The sequence below is a fragment of the Babylonia areolata genome, chromosome 34 (genome assembly GCF_041734735.1).
Source record: "Babylonia areolata isolate BAREFJ2019XMU chromosome 34, ASM4173473v1, whole genome shotgun sequence".
Lineage (NCBI taxonomy): Eukaryota > Metazoa > Mollusca > Gastropoda > Neogastropoda > Buccinidae > Babylonia > Babylonia areolata.
In genome coordinates this window covers 4,029,567-4,044,093 of record NC_134909.1, presented here as the reverse complement: position 1 = coordinate 4,044,093, position 14,527 = coordinate 4,029,567, and positions in this window count along the sequence as shown.

Genomic DNA, 14,527 nt, shown 5'->3' with positions numbered 1-14,527 from the left:
GTCACGTTGTATGTGTCAGTGGGACACGGTCACGTTGTTGTTGTTGTGTCAGTGGGACACGGTCACGTTGTTGTTGTGTCAGTGGGACACGGTCACGTTGTTGTTGTGTCAGTGGGACACGGTCACGTTGTTGTTGTTGTGTCAGTGGGACACGGTCACGTTGTTATCTGTGTCAGTGGGACACGGTCACGTTGTATGTGTCAGTGGGACACGGTCACGTTGTTGTTGTTGTGTCAGTGGGACACAGTCACGTTGTTGTTGTTGTGTCAGTGGCACACGGTCACGTTGTATGTGTCAGTGGGAGACGGTCACGTTGTTGTTGTGTCAGTGGGACACGGTCACGTTATTGTTGTATGTGTCAGTGGGACACGGTCACGTTGTTGTGTCAGTGGGACACGGTCACGTTGTTGTTGTCTGTGTCAGTGGGACACGGTCGCAGTGGGACATGGTCACGTTGTATGTATCAGTGGGACACGGTCACACGCGAACATTGACCGGTGCAGCAGCTTATTCGATCCCCCATTGATTTTCACCCCAGGGTCAAACCTGGCCAGCCTAAATGAACTCCGGGGACCATGCTGGAATGACCACCCCACAACCGCTAACAGATATTGGTCTTTCTAGGCTTGATTGAAATGATCCCCGGGGCTAACTTTGAGCTAGTCAGAAGCAATACGTGCTGTCAGAGTGGGGGCGCGGCTGGTCCAGAACGACCTCTGACCTTCCTCCGCCATTGCATGGTACACCTAGACAGGGGGTTGTTTCCATTAAGCCAGCCTAGAATGCCCCTGGGTAAAAAACTAAGGGTTAAAGCAGTCAGTTAAAACATGATATTAAAACAAAGGGTTGAAACACATGCTTTATTAAAACACAGGGTTAAAGCAGTCAGTTGATGCATAATGTTAAAACAGGGGATTAAAACAGAGGGTTAAATCAGAGGGTTAAAACAGTCAGTTAAAACAGTTCAATAACAGGGTTGAAACAGAGGGTTAAAACTGAGGGTCAAAAGAGAGGGTTAAAACAGGGAGGTAAAGTCAGATAAAAAAAACAACAGAGGTTAAAACAGGTGGTTAAAACAGAGGGTTAAATATGGGGATAAAACATGGGGTTATAGAGGGGGTTAAACATGGGGATAAACAGGTTAAAGAGGGGGTTGAACATGGGGATAAACAGGGGTTAAAGAGGGGGTTAAACATGGGGATAAACAGGTTAAAGAGGGGGTTGAACATGGGGATAAACAGGGGTTAAAGAGGGGGTTAAACATGGGGTTAAAGAGGGGAATAAACATGGGGTTAAAAAGGGGGTTAAACATGGGGTTAAAGAGGGTTTAAACATGGGGATAAACATGGGGTTAAAGAGGGGTTAAACATGGGGTTAAAAAGGGGGTTAAACATGGGGTTAAAGAGGGGTTAAACATGGGGATAAACATGGGGTTAAACATGAGGATAAACATGGGGTTAAAGAGGGGTTAAACATGGGGATAAACATGGGGTTAAAAAGGGGGTTAAACATGGGGATAAACAGGAGCTAAAGAGGGGTTAAACATGGGGTTAAAGAGGGGTTAAACATGGGGATAAAACATGGTGTCAAAGAGAGGGTTAAACATGAGGATAAACAGGCGCTAAAGAGAGGGTTAAACATGAGGATAAACAGGGGCTAAAGAGAGGGTTAAACATGGGGCTAAAGAGAGAGTTAAACATGAAGATAAAACATGGTGTCAAAGAGAGTGTTAAACATGAGGATAAACAGGGGCTAAAGAGGGGATTAAACGTGAGGATAAACAGGGGTTAAAGAGGGGATTAAAGATGAGGATAAACAGGGGCTAAAGAGGGGATTAAACATGAGGATAAACAGGGGCTAAAGAGAGGGTTAAACATGAGGATAAACAGGGGCTAAAGAGAGGGTTAAACATGAGGATAAACAGGGGCTAAAGAGAGGGTTAAACATAAGAATAAACAGGGGCTAAAGAGAGGGTTAAACATGAGGATAAAACATGGTGTCAAAGAGAGGGTTAAACATGAGGATAAACAGGGGCTAAAGAGGGGATTAAACATGAGGATAAACAGGGGCTAAAGAGGGGATTAAACATGAGGATAAACAGGGGCTAAAGAGAGGGTTAAACATGGGGATAAACAGGGGCTAAAGAGAGGGTTAAACATGAGGATAAACAGGGGCTAAAGAGAGGGTTAAACATGAGGATAAACAGGGGCTAAAGAGAGGGTTAAACATGAGGATAAACAGGGGCTAAAGAGTGGTTAAACATGGGGCTAAAGAGGGGTTAAACATGAGGATAAACAGGGGCTAAAGAGAGGGTTAAACATGAGGATAAACAGGGGCTAAAGAGAGGGTTAAACATGAGGATAAACAGGGGCTAAAGAGAGGGTTAAACATGGGGATAAACAGGGGCTAAAGAGAGGGTTAAACATGGGGATAAACAGGGGCTAAAGAGAGGGTTAAACATGGGGATAAACAGGGGCTAAAGAGAGGGTTAAACATGGGATAAACAGGGGCTAAAGAGAGGGTTAAACATGGGGATAAACAGGGGCTAAAGAGAGGGTTATACATGGGGATAAAACAGGGGTTCAAACAGAGGGACTGTGTCCATGGGTCCCAGAAGGAAGACACATAAAGATGTAGTGGTGCATTATTGACCAGCACAAAAAACAGAGGGCCTGTTTGTCTTTCTACCAGACTGTCAGCTCATTTCTCTCTTTCCCCCTCCTCCACCTTCCTCCCCCCTCTCCCTCCCTCCCTCCCTCTCTCTCTCATCTCTGTATATCTCTCTCCCTCTGTCTCTCTCTCCCTCTCTCGCGCCCTATCTCTTTCACTTGTGTATGTGTGTGAGTGCGTGTGTGTTGTGTGTTCATGCGTGTGCGTGTCTGTGTGTGCGCGCGCGCGTGTATGTTTGTGTGTGCGTATGATGAATGAATAATACTATTCCATTAATTTTATTTTTGATTTGCTAATTATCGTTTTTCGACTGAACCCCTCCCCCTCAAGTCCCCCCCCCCCCCCACCCCCACACACACACACACCTCCCCTCTCCGAAAAACCCCCAACAAAACCCAACAAAAAACAAACAAACCCAACAACAACAACAACAGCAACTTTTCCAGTGACCTTCAAAGGGGAAACCACTGACTCCGCCTCTCTGCATCTGTCTGTCACTCTTTCCCTGTCTGTATCTGTCTGTCACTCTTTCCCTGTCTGTATCTGTCTGTCACTCTTTCCCTGTCTGTACCTGTCTGTCACTCTTTCCCTGTCTGTACCTGTCACTCTTTCCCTGTCTGTATCTGTCTGTCACTCTTTCCCTGTCTGTATCTGTCTGTCACTCTTTCCCTGTCTGTATCTGTCTGTCACTCTTTCCCTGTCTGTACCTGTCACTCTTTCCCTGTCTGTATCTGTCTGTCACTCTTTCCCTGTCTGTACCTGTCACTCTTTCCTGTCTGTCACTCTTTCCCTGTCTGTACCTGTCACTCTTTCCCTGTCTGTATCTGTCTGTCACTCTTTCCCTGTCTGTACCTGTCACTCTTTCCCTGTCTGTATCTGTCTGTCACTCTTTCCCTGTCTGTACCTGTCTGTCACTCTTTCCCTGTCTGTACCTGTCACTCTTTCCCTGTCTGTACCTGTCACTCTTTCCCTGTCTGTACCTGTCACTCTTTCCCTGTCTGTACCTGTCTGTCACTCTTTCCCTGTCTGTACCTGTCTGTCACTCTTTCCCTGTCTGTATCTGTCTGTCACTCTTTCCCTGTCTGTACCTGTCACTCTTTCCCTGTCTGTACCTGTCACTCTTTCCCTGTCTGTATCTGTCTGTCACTCTTTCCCTGTCTGTACCTGTCTGTCACTCTTTCCCTGTCTGTATCTGTCTGTCACTCTTTCCCTGTCTGTATCTGTCTGTCACTCTTTCCCTGTCTGTATCTGTCTGTCACTCTTTCCCTGTCTGCATCTGTCTGTCACTCTTTCCCTGTCTGTATCTGTCTGTCACTCTTTCCCTGTCTGTATCTGTCTGTCACTCTTTCCCTCTCTGCATCTGTCTGTCACTCTTTCCCTGTCTGTATCTGCCTGTCACTCTTTCCCTGTCTGTATCTGTCTTTCACTCTTTCCCTGTCTGCATCTGTCTGTCACTCTTTCCCTGTCTGTATCTGTCTGTCACTCTTTCCCTGTCTGTACCTGTCACTCTTTCCCTGTCTGTACCTGTCTGTCACTCTTTCCCTGTCTGTATCTGTCTGTCACTCTTTCCCTGTCTGTATCTGTCTGTCACTCTTTCCCTGTCTGTATCTGTCTGTCACTCTTTCCCTGTCTGTACCTGTCTGTCACTCTTTCCCTGTCTGTACCTGTCACTCTTTCCCTGTCTGTATCTGTCACTCTTTCCCTGTCTGTATCTGTCTGTCACTCTTTCCCTGTCTGTATCTGTCTGTCACTCTTTCCCTGTCTGTATCTGTCTGTCACTCTTTCCCTGTCTGTACCTGTCTGTCACTCTTTCCCTGTCTGTACCTGTCTGTCACTCTTTCCCTGTCTGTATCTGTCTGTCACTCTTTCCCTGTCTGTATCTGCCTGTCACTCTTTCCCTGTCTGTACCTGTCTGTCACTCTTTCCCTGTCTGTATCTGTCTGTCACTCTTTCCCTGTCTGTACCTGTCACTCTTTCCCTGTCTGTATCTGTCTGTCACTCTTTCCCTGTCTGTACCTGTCTGTCACTCTTTCCCTGTCTGTATCTGTCTGTCACTCTTTCCCTGTCTGTATCTGTCTGTCACTCTTTCCCTGTCTGTATCTGTCTGTCACTCTTTCCCTGTCTGTATCTGTCTGTCACTCTTTCCCTGTCTGTACCTGTCACTCTTTCCCTGTCTGTACCTGTCTGTCACTCTTTCCCTATCTGTATCTGTCTGTCACTCTTTCCCTGTCTGTATCTGTCACTCTTTCCCTGTCTGTATCTGTCTGTCACTCTTTCCCTGTCTGTATCTGTCTTTCACTCTTTCCCTGTCTGTACCTGTCACTCTTTCCCTGTCTGTATCTGTCTGTCACTCTTTCCCTGTCTGTATCTGTCTGTCACTCTTTCCCTGTCTGTACCTGTCACTCTTTCCCTGTCTGTATCTGTCTGTCACTCTTTCCCTGTCTGTATCTGTCTGTCACTCTTTCCCTGTCTGCATCTGTCTGTCACTCTTTCCCTGTCTGTATCTGTCTGTCACTCTTTCCCTGTCTGTACCTGTCACTCTTTCCCTGTCTGTATCTGTCTGTCACTCTTTCCCTGTCTGTATCTGTCTGTCACTCTTTCCCTGTCTGTACCTGTCACTCTTTCCCTGTCTGTATCTGTCTGTCACTCTTTCCCTGTCTGTACCTGTCTGTCACTCTTTCCCTGTCTGTACCTGTCACTCTTTCCCTGTCTGTACCTGTCTGTCACTCTTTCCCTGTCTGTACCTGTCTGTCACTCTTTCCCTGTCTGTACCTGTCTGTCACTCTTTCCCTGTCTGTATCTGTCTGTCACTCTTTCTCTGTCTGTATCTGTCTGTCACTCTTTCCCTGTCTGCCTCCGCTCTCCTTATCTCTTTTGCTCTCGCCCTCGCTCACACATGAACGCTCACGCACCCTTTCCCCATTTATCTCCCTTAGCGTGCCCCGCCATGCTTGGTTTCCATGGTAACCATGGGCTCCGTCCTTACCCAAGGGAACTGACTTGTGTGATCAGTGACCCTGCCATGCTGTTACCACCCAGAGAGAGAGAGAGAGAGAGAGAGAGAGAGTGGGGGGGGGGGGGAAGAGAGAGATAGGGAAAGAGAGAGAGATGGGGAGAGAGAGGGAAAGAGAGAGAGAGAGGGAGGGGCAGAGAGAGGGAGAGAGAGAGAGAGAGAGAGGGGCAGAGAGAGGGAGAGAGAGAGAGAGAGGGGCAGAGAGAGGGAGAGAGAGAGAGAGAGAGAGAGAGAGGGGCACGAAAACGGATGCTGTGATGGTGCACAAGGAAAGGGTCCATGGAATTCCAGTCTGTCAGCCCTCTCTCCTTTCGATATAGCACGCTGTGTTTGTCTCCACAACCTGCAGTGTTTGTCTCTACAGCACGCAGTGTTTGTCTCCACAACCTGCAGTGTTTGTCTCCACAACCTGCAGTGTTTGTCTCCACAACCTGCAGTGTTTGTCTCTACAGCACGCAGTGTTTGTCTCCACAGCACGCAGTGTTTGTCTCCACAACCTGCAGTGTTTGTCTCTACAGCACGCAGTGTTTGTCTCTACAGCACGCAGTGTTTGTCTCCACAGCACGCAGTGTTTGTCTCCACAACCTGCAGTGTTTGTCTCTACAGCACGCAGTGTTTGTCTCTACAGCACGCAGTGTTTGTCTCAACAGCACGCAGTGTTTGTCTCCACACAGCACGCAGTGTTTGTCTCCACAACCTGCAGTGTTTGTCTCCACAACCTACATTGTTTGTCTCCACAACCTACATTGTTTGTCTCCACAGCACGCAGTGTTTGTCTCCACAACCTGCAGTGTTTGTCGCCACAGCACGCATTGTTTGTCTCCACAGTACGCAGTGTTTGTCTCCACAACCTGCAGTGTTTGTCGCCACAGCACGCATTGTTTGTCTCCACAGTACGCAGTGTTTGTCTCCACAACCTGCATTGTTTGTCACCACAGCACGCAGTGTTTGTCTCCGCATGTCAACATACAGTGTTTGGCTCTACAACACGCAGTGTTTGCCTCCACAGCATGCAGAGGTTGTCTCCACAACATGTCAACATGCAGTGTTTGTCTCCACAACATACCGTGTACATGCAGTGTTTGTCTCCACAGCATGCAGAGTTTGTCTCCACAGTATGTTAACATGCAGTGTTTGTCTCCACAACATGTTAACATACAGCGTTATTTTGTGTGTGTTTTTTTCAACATTTTTTTTTTAAATTCCCCATCTCTCACCCATCCATTCCACAAATCTTACATTCATTCATCAGCATCTTTCTGCTGTGGTCGTTATACAGGGTTACCTGGAAATGGACAGGAAAAGAGAAATGAAAAGTGTCATGGAAACATGCAACAGACAATGTTGGCAATGACATGATATTGTAAAATACAAGGAGCTTCAAGAATATGCGTAAGACATCTTAATAAATACATAAATAAATAAGTAAATAAATAAACATTTCTTGAGACAATACGGGCATAATAAATTATGTGACGGATGTCTTCACATTCTTTTTAAAGAATTGCTAAATCAATGTATTACTGATGATTTTTTAGCCTCTATTGATTTTTTTTAAACTATGCAGCTCTTTTTTTTCCAACAAAGTGAGTCGTATTTATAGATTCTGAACACGCAAGGCAATATAAGGTTTTACAAAACAAAAATGTAGGCAAAAAAATCACAATCTGCGAAACGAAGAAGACATGGAGGTGCACACATTTGACAACTTGCACAGCTCAACGTGAGCACGTGAAAACGGAGAGTTTGGGCCCTGATGAGACACACAACCCTGACACGAATACCTTGACCTTCACAAAGAGACATGTGTGAACAGAACTCACTTAAGTTTGATACTTTTTGACTCACTTGTGTAAACAAAGTGAGTCTATGTTTTAACCCGGTGTTCGGTTGTCTGTGTGTGTGTGTGTCTGTGTGTCCGTGGTAAACTTTAACATAGACATTTTCTCGCAAATACTTTGTCAGTTGACACCAAATTAGGCATAAAAATCGGAAAAATTCAGTTCTTTCCAGTCATATTGTTTAAAACAATATTGCACCTGTGGGATGGGCACAAAAAAAAAAAAAAAAAAAATGAAGCCTAATTATATGCAAATTGCATTTATTTACTGTTATATTTATATTTTTTGTATTCTCTAAACTTGGCACTTTGATCTGATATTCTGACCCAACAACAAGAGCAGTCATTATTATCATTTTTTGTTCAAACAGGAACTTCTTTTGCTAAGCATGGAAGTTTTATTTATTTTGCAAACGTTTGGTGCAGATAGTAAAGAAGGGAAATTACTCTGTAATTAATGCTAGGGGAGTTAATTTGCTTTAAACTGATCTTTCTCATCTTAAACATTACATTTTGAAATTATACTCAATACATAAAAAGCTTGGATTTTTTTTAAAGTGTATCACAAGTGAGTCTTGAAGGCCTTGCCTCTCTTGTTTCTTTGTGCTCTGCACATGGCTTTCTTCATTGGCCGAAAAAACAACAACAAAAAACAAACAAAAAACAAACAAACAAACAAAAACAAACATAAATAAAATAATACTAATCATACTAATAATGATAGTAATATTGATGATAGCAAAGCGAAATATTCAAATAGAAAAGAACTCATTGTGTGATAAAGAAAAAGGAGATAGGAATAGCTCCATCCATGCTTCTTTTGTGTGTGGGTTTTCTAATGACGGACATTTGTTGCGTACTTTAATGTTCTGCAAGTGCACACGTATGTCTGGGCTTCTTTATGCATTAGTGTGCCTTGTATGTGACAGTATCACCCAATTGTTTCTCAAAAGATTATGATGATGATGATGATGATGATAATAATCAAAATAGCAATAATAATAATAATAGTGATAATACTGATGATGATGATGATGATGATGATGATGATAATAATAATAATAATAATAGGTACTCAGAGGAGGAGGAGGAGCTGAAAAGGAATGATAATGATATTAATTAGATGCATAATTATTGCTGTTACGACCTTAGTCAACAACGTCATTGCATTTTTCATATACATTTAGATATGTGCCATGTATATGCAGAGCGTTCTCAATGTTGTTAAGCATTATGTTTATTCTCTACCTATATGAACTGTATTTTTCGACGTAGACTTGCTGTTAAAAAATTACAAAGATTGGAGATGTTTTAGTTTTCTTGGCAATACTTATACACATCTTTCCAATGAGTATTATTCTGTTTATAGTATTTACTGTGTAGTTTTTCATTTCTTTGTTTTGAAAACCAAACAAGACTTCGTTTACTGTCAATTGTACTGCTTTTCCAATGTTACTGCTTACATAACGTTCAACTGCTTTCCAAAAATTATTGACATTTGGGCATTCAAAAAAGAAGTGTTCAATAAAATCTACCACATCTTTGCAAGTCGTGCATTTATTGTCATCAGTCACATTCATTTTATGTAGCAGAATATTTGTTGGGTATATGTTATGGAGGATCTTCCATTGCAGTTCAGGCAGTCTTACTTCTGTTGTTGCAACATGACGGATTAGTCAGATATCTTTATTTAATTCAATGCCAAATTTTCTTTTCCAGAATCCACATGCACACGGATTTCTTGTATCTGTCATTTATTTGATTATCAAAATATTTTGATATTACTTTTGGCTTATCATTCAAGTTGTTTGCAAAATGTCTTTCATTTGTCAAAAGTAGAATTTGTGTGTCTGCCTGTCTGATCCATTCTTTCCATTCTGCTGGAATAGCATTCATCAAAGCATGATATTCAAAATAAGTGACAGCATTGTTTGAAGTACTTTCCTTTGGATTTCCTCCAGAGTATATGATCTTTTATCTTCTATTTTAATCATATCCATAATTCTGTATATTCCAATCTTAGACCAGCATGCAGTGTTTGTCTGCACATGTCAACATGCAGTGTTTGTCTCCACATGTTAACACGCAGTGTTTGTCACCACAACATGTCAACATGCAGTGTTTGTCACCACAACATGTCAACATGCAGTGTTTGTCTCCACAACATGTCAACATGCAGTGTTTGTCTCCACAACATGCAGTGTTTGTCTCCACAACATGTCAACATGCAGTGTTTATCTCCACAACATGCAGTGTTTGTCACCACAACATGTCAACATGCAGTGTTTGTCTCCACAGCATGCAGTGTTTGTCTCCACAGCAGGCAGTGTTTTCTCCACAACATTCAGTGTTTGTCTCCACAGCATGCAGTGTTTATCTCCACAACATTCAGTGCTTGTCTCCACAACATTCAGTGTTTGTCTCCACAGCATGCAGTATTTGTCTCCACAGCAGGCAGTGTTTATCTCCACAACATTCAGTGTTTGTCTCCACAGCAGGCAGTATTTGTCTCCACAACATTCAGTGTTTATCTCCACAACATGCAGTGTTTGTCTCCACAGCAGGCAGTATTTGTCTCCACAGCAGGCAGTGTTTTCTCCACAGCAGGCAGTGTTTGTCTCCACAACATGCAGTGTTTGTCTCCACAACATGCAGTGTTTGTCTCCACAACATGTCAACATGCAGTGTTTGTCTCCACAACATGCAGTGTTTGTCACCACAACATGTCAACATGCAGTGTTTGTCTCCACAGCATGCAGTGTTTGTCTCCACAGCAGGCAGTGTTTTCTCCACAACATTCAGTGTTTGTCTCCACAGCAGGCAGTGTTTGTCTCCACAACATTCAGTGTTTGTCTCCACAACATTCAGTGTTTGTCTCCACAGCAGGCAGTGTTTGTCTCCACAACATGTCGCCATGCAGTGTTTGTCTCCACAACATGCAGTGTTTGTCTCCACAACATGTAGTGTTTGTCTCCACAACATGCTCAATGTTAATGTCATCCACCAGGGAATCTGTTATTGAGCAGTTAGCTATTCACTTCAGCAACTCTTTCAAACTTGAATGTACAATAATGTAGTGGAGTGACTGTATGCTTGTTAGTGGACAGGAAATGGTGGTACCTGTCATTTACCTGTGAACTGCTTGTTGACACTGTGGACCCCCTTCATGTGGGGCCATGTGCTGTGTTGACTGAAACATCCGTGTCCGTGTGTCGATTCTGTTGTCTTTTTTTCTGTTTCTTTTTCATACTGTTTGTATCCCGACCTGTCCTGACTCCGGAACCCCCGCCTTCCCGTTTCCGCTCAACAGCACTACCCGGCCTCCGTGTGCGCGCGCGCACGCTGGCACTGCACACACACACACATACACAAAAATACACACCATTTCTATTTCTTTCCCTCTTTCCAGTACGATGTTGACTGTGGCGAGAGTTCCCGTGCAACGATTGACTGGTGACTGAAAACAGGCCTTTTCCCGGCAAACAGCACTGCTCGCTGCTTTGATTGCTCTGTCATGGCCGCACTCCACGATTACCCTTCTTTTTCTTCTCTGATTCTAATATCTACACTCTCTACTGTTTTCATTTGTGTGCATAGCTTATAAGTTTTAATATTGGTGACAAGATTGTCGGAGATTGGAAAGACGTCATGCCGGCTTTATAGTCAGGGGTGGGTCTCCTCCAAGTGTATCTTAGAAGTTCATTATGTAGTTCTCTCCATATATCCACGTTGTAAGTCACCCATCATCTTCATAACTCTTTCTTGTGCTTCTGCATTGTTTGCATGCTTGTTAAAATAATGATGATAATCTGAATCAGGATTAATTGCTAAATTCCAGTCCTCTCCCATTATTATATTAGAAATGAACTTATATGATTTTGTATTTGTTCATTCATTTATTCATATATCATATCATTTCATATTCGAAACTAATTTTTTTGATTCGTTCAAAGTTATTCTCTCTCTGCTTCTTTGTTCCCCCTCTCTGTCTGCCTATGTCTTTCTCTCTATTGTTGTATTTCTTAAATGATCATGTGTACGCAACTCTTCATGAGGGACAATGGCCTATTCTTGCATAAATTATCTACCATGCGAATCCCATTTGTCAGTCTGTCTATCTGCCTCCCCCCACCCACTGACTATCCCTGTGTCTCTCTGTGTATTAGTGCCGTCCCCCCCGCCCGACCCCCTCTCTTAATGTGTTCACGTACCCCTTAAGAAGGGCCTTGTCCTGTCCATACGTAAACCACTTTGAAATCTATGCCTTTCTGTCTCCGTGTGTGTGTGTGTGTGTGTGTGTGTGTGTGTGTGTGTGTGTGTGTGTGTGTGTGTGTGTCTACGCGTGCCTGCTTATCTGTCTGTCTGTCTGTGTATCCGTCTCACTGTGTATATGTGTCTCTCACTGTCTATCTTTCTGTGTGTCTGTCTCCGACATGTCTTTCCACCTGTTCCATCTCTGAGATGGCCGTGTCCACAACAAAGTCCTTCAGCCAGTTATGTTCACCCTTCTCAAATCACCGGTTAGAATTCCAATTACAACTCTTTCGTTCATTCATTCAATCATTCATTCATTCACTCATTCATTCACTCATTCAATCATTCATTCAATCATTCACTCAATCACTCCCTCGTTTCTTCGTTCGTTTCTGTGTTCAATACACTGATCCATCACACGCCTGTCAACTATGCTTGTAAAGCTTTTGCAACACTGGTGTGAGGCCAGCATTGGTTCCAAGCAGACGACACCTTTCAATCAATCCGTTGCAAACGGCTCTCTGTTGCGTGGTGTTGTGTGCGTCAGAGCAATGACATTAATACGTTTTCCATGTCATTGTGTGTGTGTGTGTGTGTGTGTGTGTGAAGGGGGATGGGATGGAGTGCAGAACGGCTTTCTGTGCGGGTGTGTGGTGATTTGGCGTGTGTCGGGTGCAGGGGGGCACAAGTCGTCAAACCAGCTTCCTGTGTGCGAGCAGCATGGACCGGGTGCCGTGTGGAGCTCTGACTGTGCCTGATTGCACGCTGCTCGGCCCGGGACACCAGGGATGGTGGGGGTCGTCTGTGTTGTTCTCTGTAGAGCTGTGACAGGTCTGTGTTGTTCTCTGTAGAGCTGTGACAGGTCTGTGTTGTTCTCTGTAGAGCTGTGACAGGTCTGTGTTGTTCTCTGTAGAGCTGTGTGACAGGTCTGTGTTGTTCTCTGTAGAGCTGTGTGACAGGTCTGTGTTGTTCTCTGTAGAGCTGTGACAGGTCTGTGTTGTTCTCTGTAGAGCTGTGACAGGTCTGTGTTGTTCTCTGTAGAGCTGTGTGACAGGTCTGTGTTGTTCTCTGTAGAGCTGTGTGACAGGTCTGTGTTGTTCTCTGTAGAGCTGTGACAGGTCTGTGTTGTTCTCTGTAGAGCTGTGACAGGTCTGTGTTGTTCTCTGTAGAGCTGTGACAGGTCTGTGTTGTTTCTCTGTAGAGCTGTGACAGGTCTGTGTTGTTCTCTGTAGAGCTGTGACAGGTCTGTGTTGTTCTCTGTCTCTGTAGAGCTGTGACAGGTCTGTGTTGTTCTCTGTACAGCTGTGTGACAGGTCTGTGTTGTTCTCTGTAGAGCTGTGTGACAGGTCTGTGTTGTTCTCTGTAGAGCTGTGACAGGTCTGTGTTGTTTCTCTGTAGAGCTGTGACAGGTCTGTGTTGTTCTCTGTAGAGCTGTGACAGGTCTGTGTTGTTCTCTGTCTCTGTAGAGCTGTGACAGGTCTGTGTTGTTCTCTGTAGAGCTGTGTGACAGGTCTGTGTTGTTCTCTGTAGAGCTATGACAGGTCTGTGTTGTTTCTCTGTAGAGCTGTGACAGGTCTGTGTTGTTCTCTGTAGAGCTGTGACAGGTCTGTGTTGTTCTCTGTCTCTGTAGAGCTGTGACAGGTCTGTGTTGTTCTCTGTAGAGCTGTGTGACAGGTCTGTGTTGTTCTCTGTAGAGCTGTGTGACAGGTCTGTGTTGTTCTCTGTACAGCTGTGTGACAGGTCTGTGTTGTTCTCTGTAGAGCTGTGTGACAGGTCTGTGTTGTTCTCTGTAGAGCTGTGTGACAGGTCTGTGTTGTTCTCTGTACAGCTGTGACAGGTCTGTGTTGTTCTCTGTACAGCTGTGTGACAGGTCTGTGTTGTTCTCTGTAGAGCTGTGACAGGTCTGTGTTGTTCTCTGTAGAGCTGTGACAGGTCTGTGTTGTTCTCTGTACAGCTGTGTGACAGGTCTGTGTTGTTCTCTGTAGAGCTGTGACAGGTCTGTGTTGTTCTCTGTAGAGCTGTGACAGGTCTGTGTTGTTCTCTGTAGAGCTGTGACAGGTCTGTGTTGTTCTCTGTAGAGCTGTGACAGGTCTGTGTTGTTCTCTGTAGAGCTGTGTGACAGGTCTGTGTTGTTCTCTGTAGAGCTGTGACAGGTCTGTGTTGTTCTCTGTAGAGCTGTGACAGGTCTGTGTTGTTCTCTGTACAGCTGTGACAGGTCTGTGTTGTTCTCTGTAGAGCTGTGACAGGTCTGAAAGTTGCTGAAGTTGTCTGGGACAGGCTGGTTTGCCGGAAGTGTAAATGAAAGACGAACTTTCTAGAGAGAGAGAGAGCATTATTGAAGCCTTTTGCCGATTCCATTTGAACTTGCCAGACTGTGGTCTTAAAATGACAGACCACATTGAAACCATATGACGGGGAACGTGTGTGCGTGTGGTGTGGTGTGTATTGTAGCGGCGGGTTGGCATCACGATGAAGACCAGTTCCAGTCGAGGCCAGAACAGGGCAGCACAGACTGTGTCAAAGGACCTGTTGGAAATGCATGCAGTCCCACAACGATGGGATGATAAAGAAAAAGAACTGTGTGCGACAAGAGGCTGGTCAACGTGGCTTCCTTTCTAAATGGACGGCATTGTGGTCAGTGCGTGGACGCGCGTCTGTGTGTGCGTGAGTGTGTGTGTGTGTTAGCACGTCGGTGAAGACGAGTGTGAATGCAGACGCCATATTTTCTATTTTTTTCCCCATTCTTATTC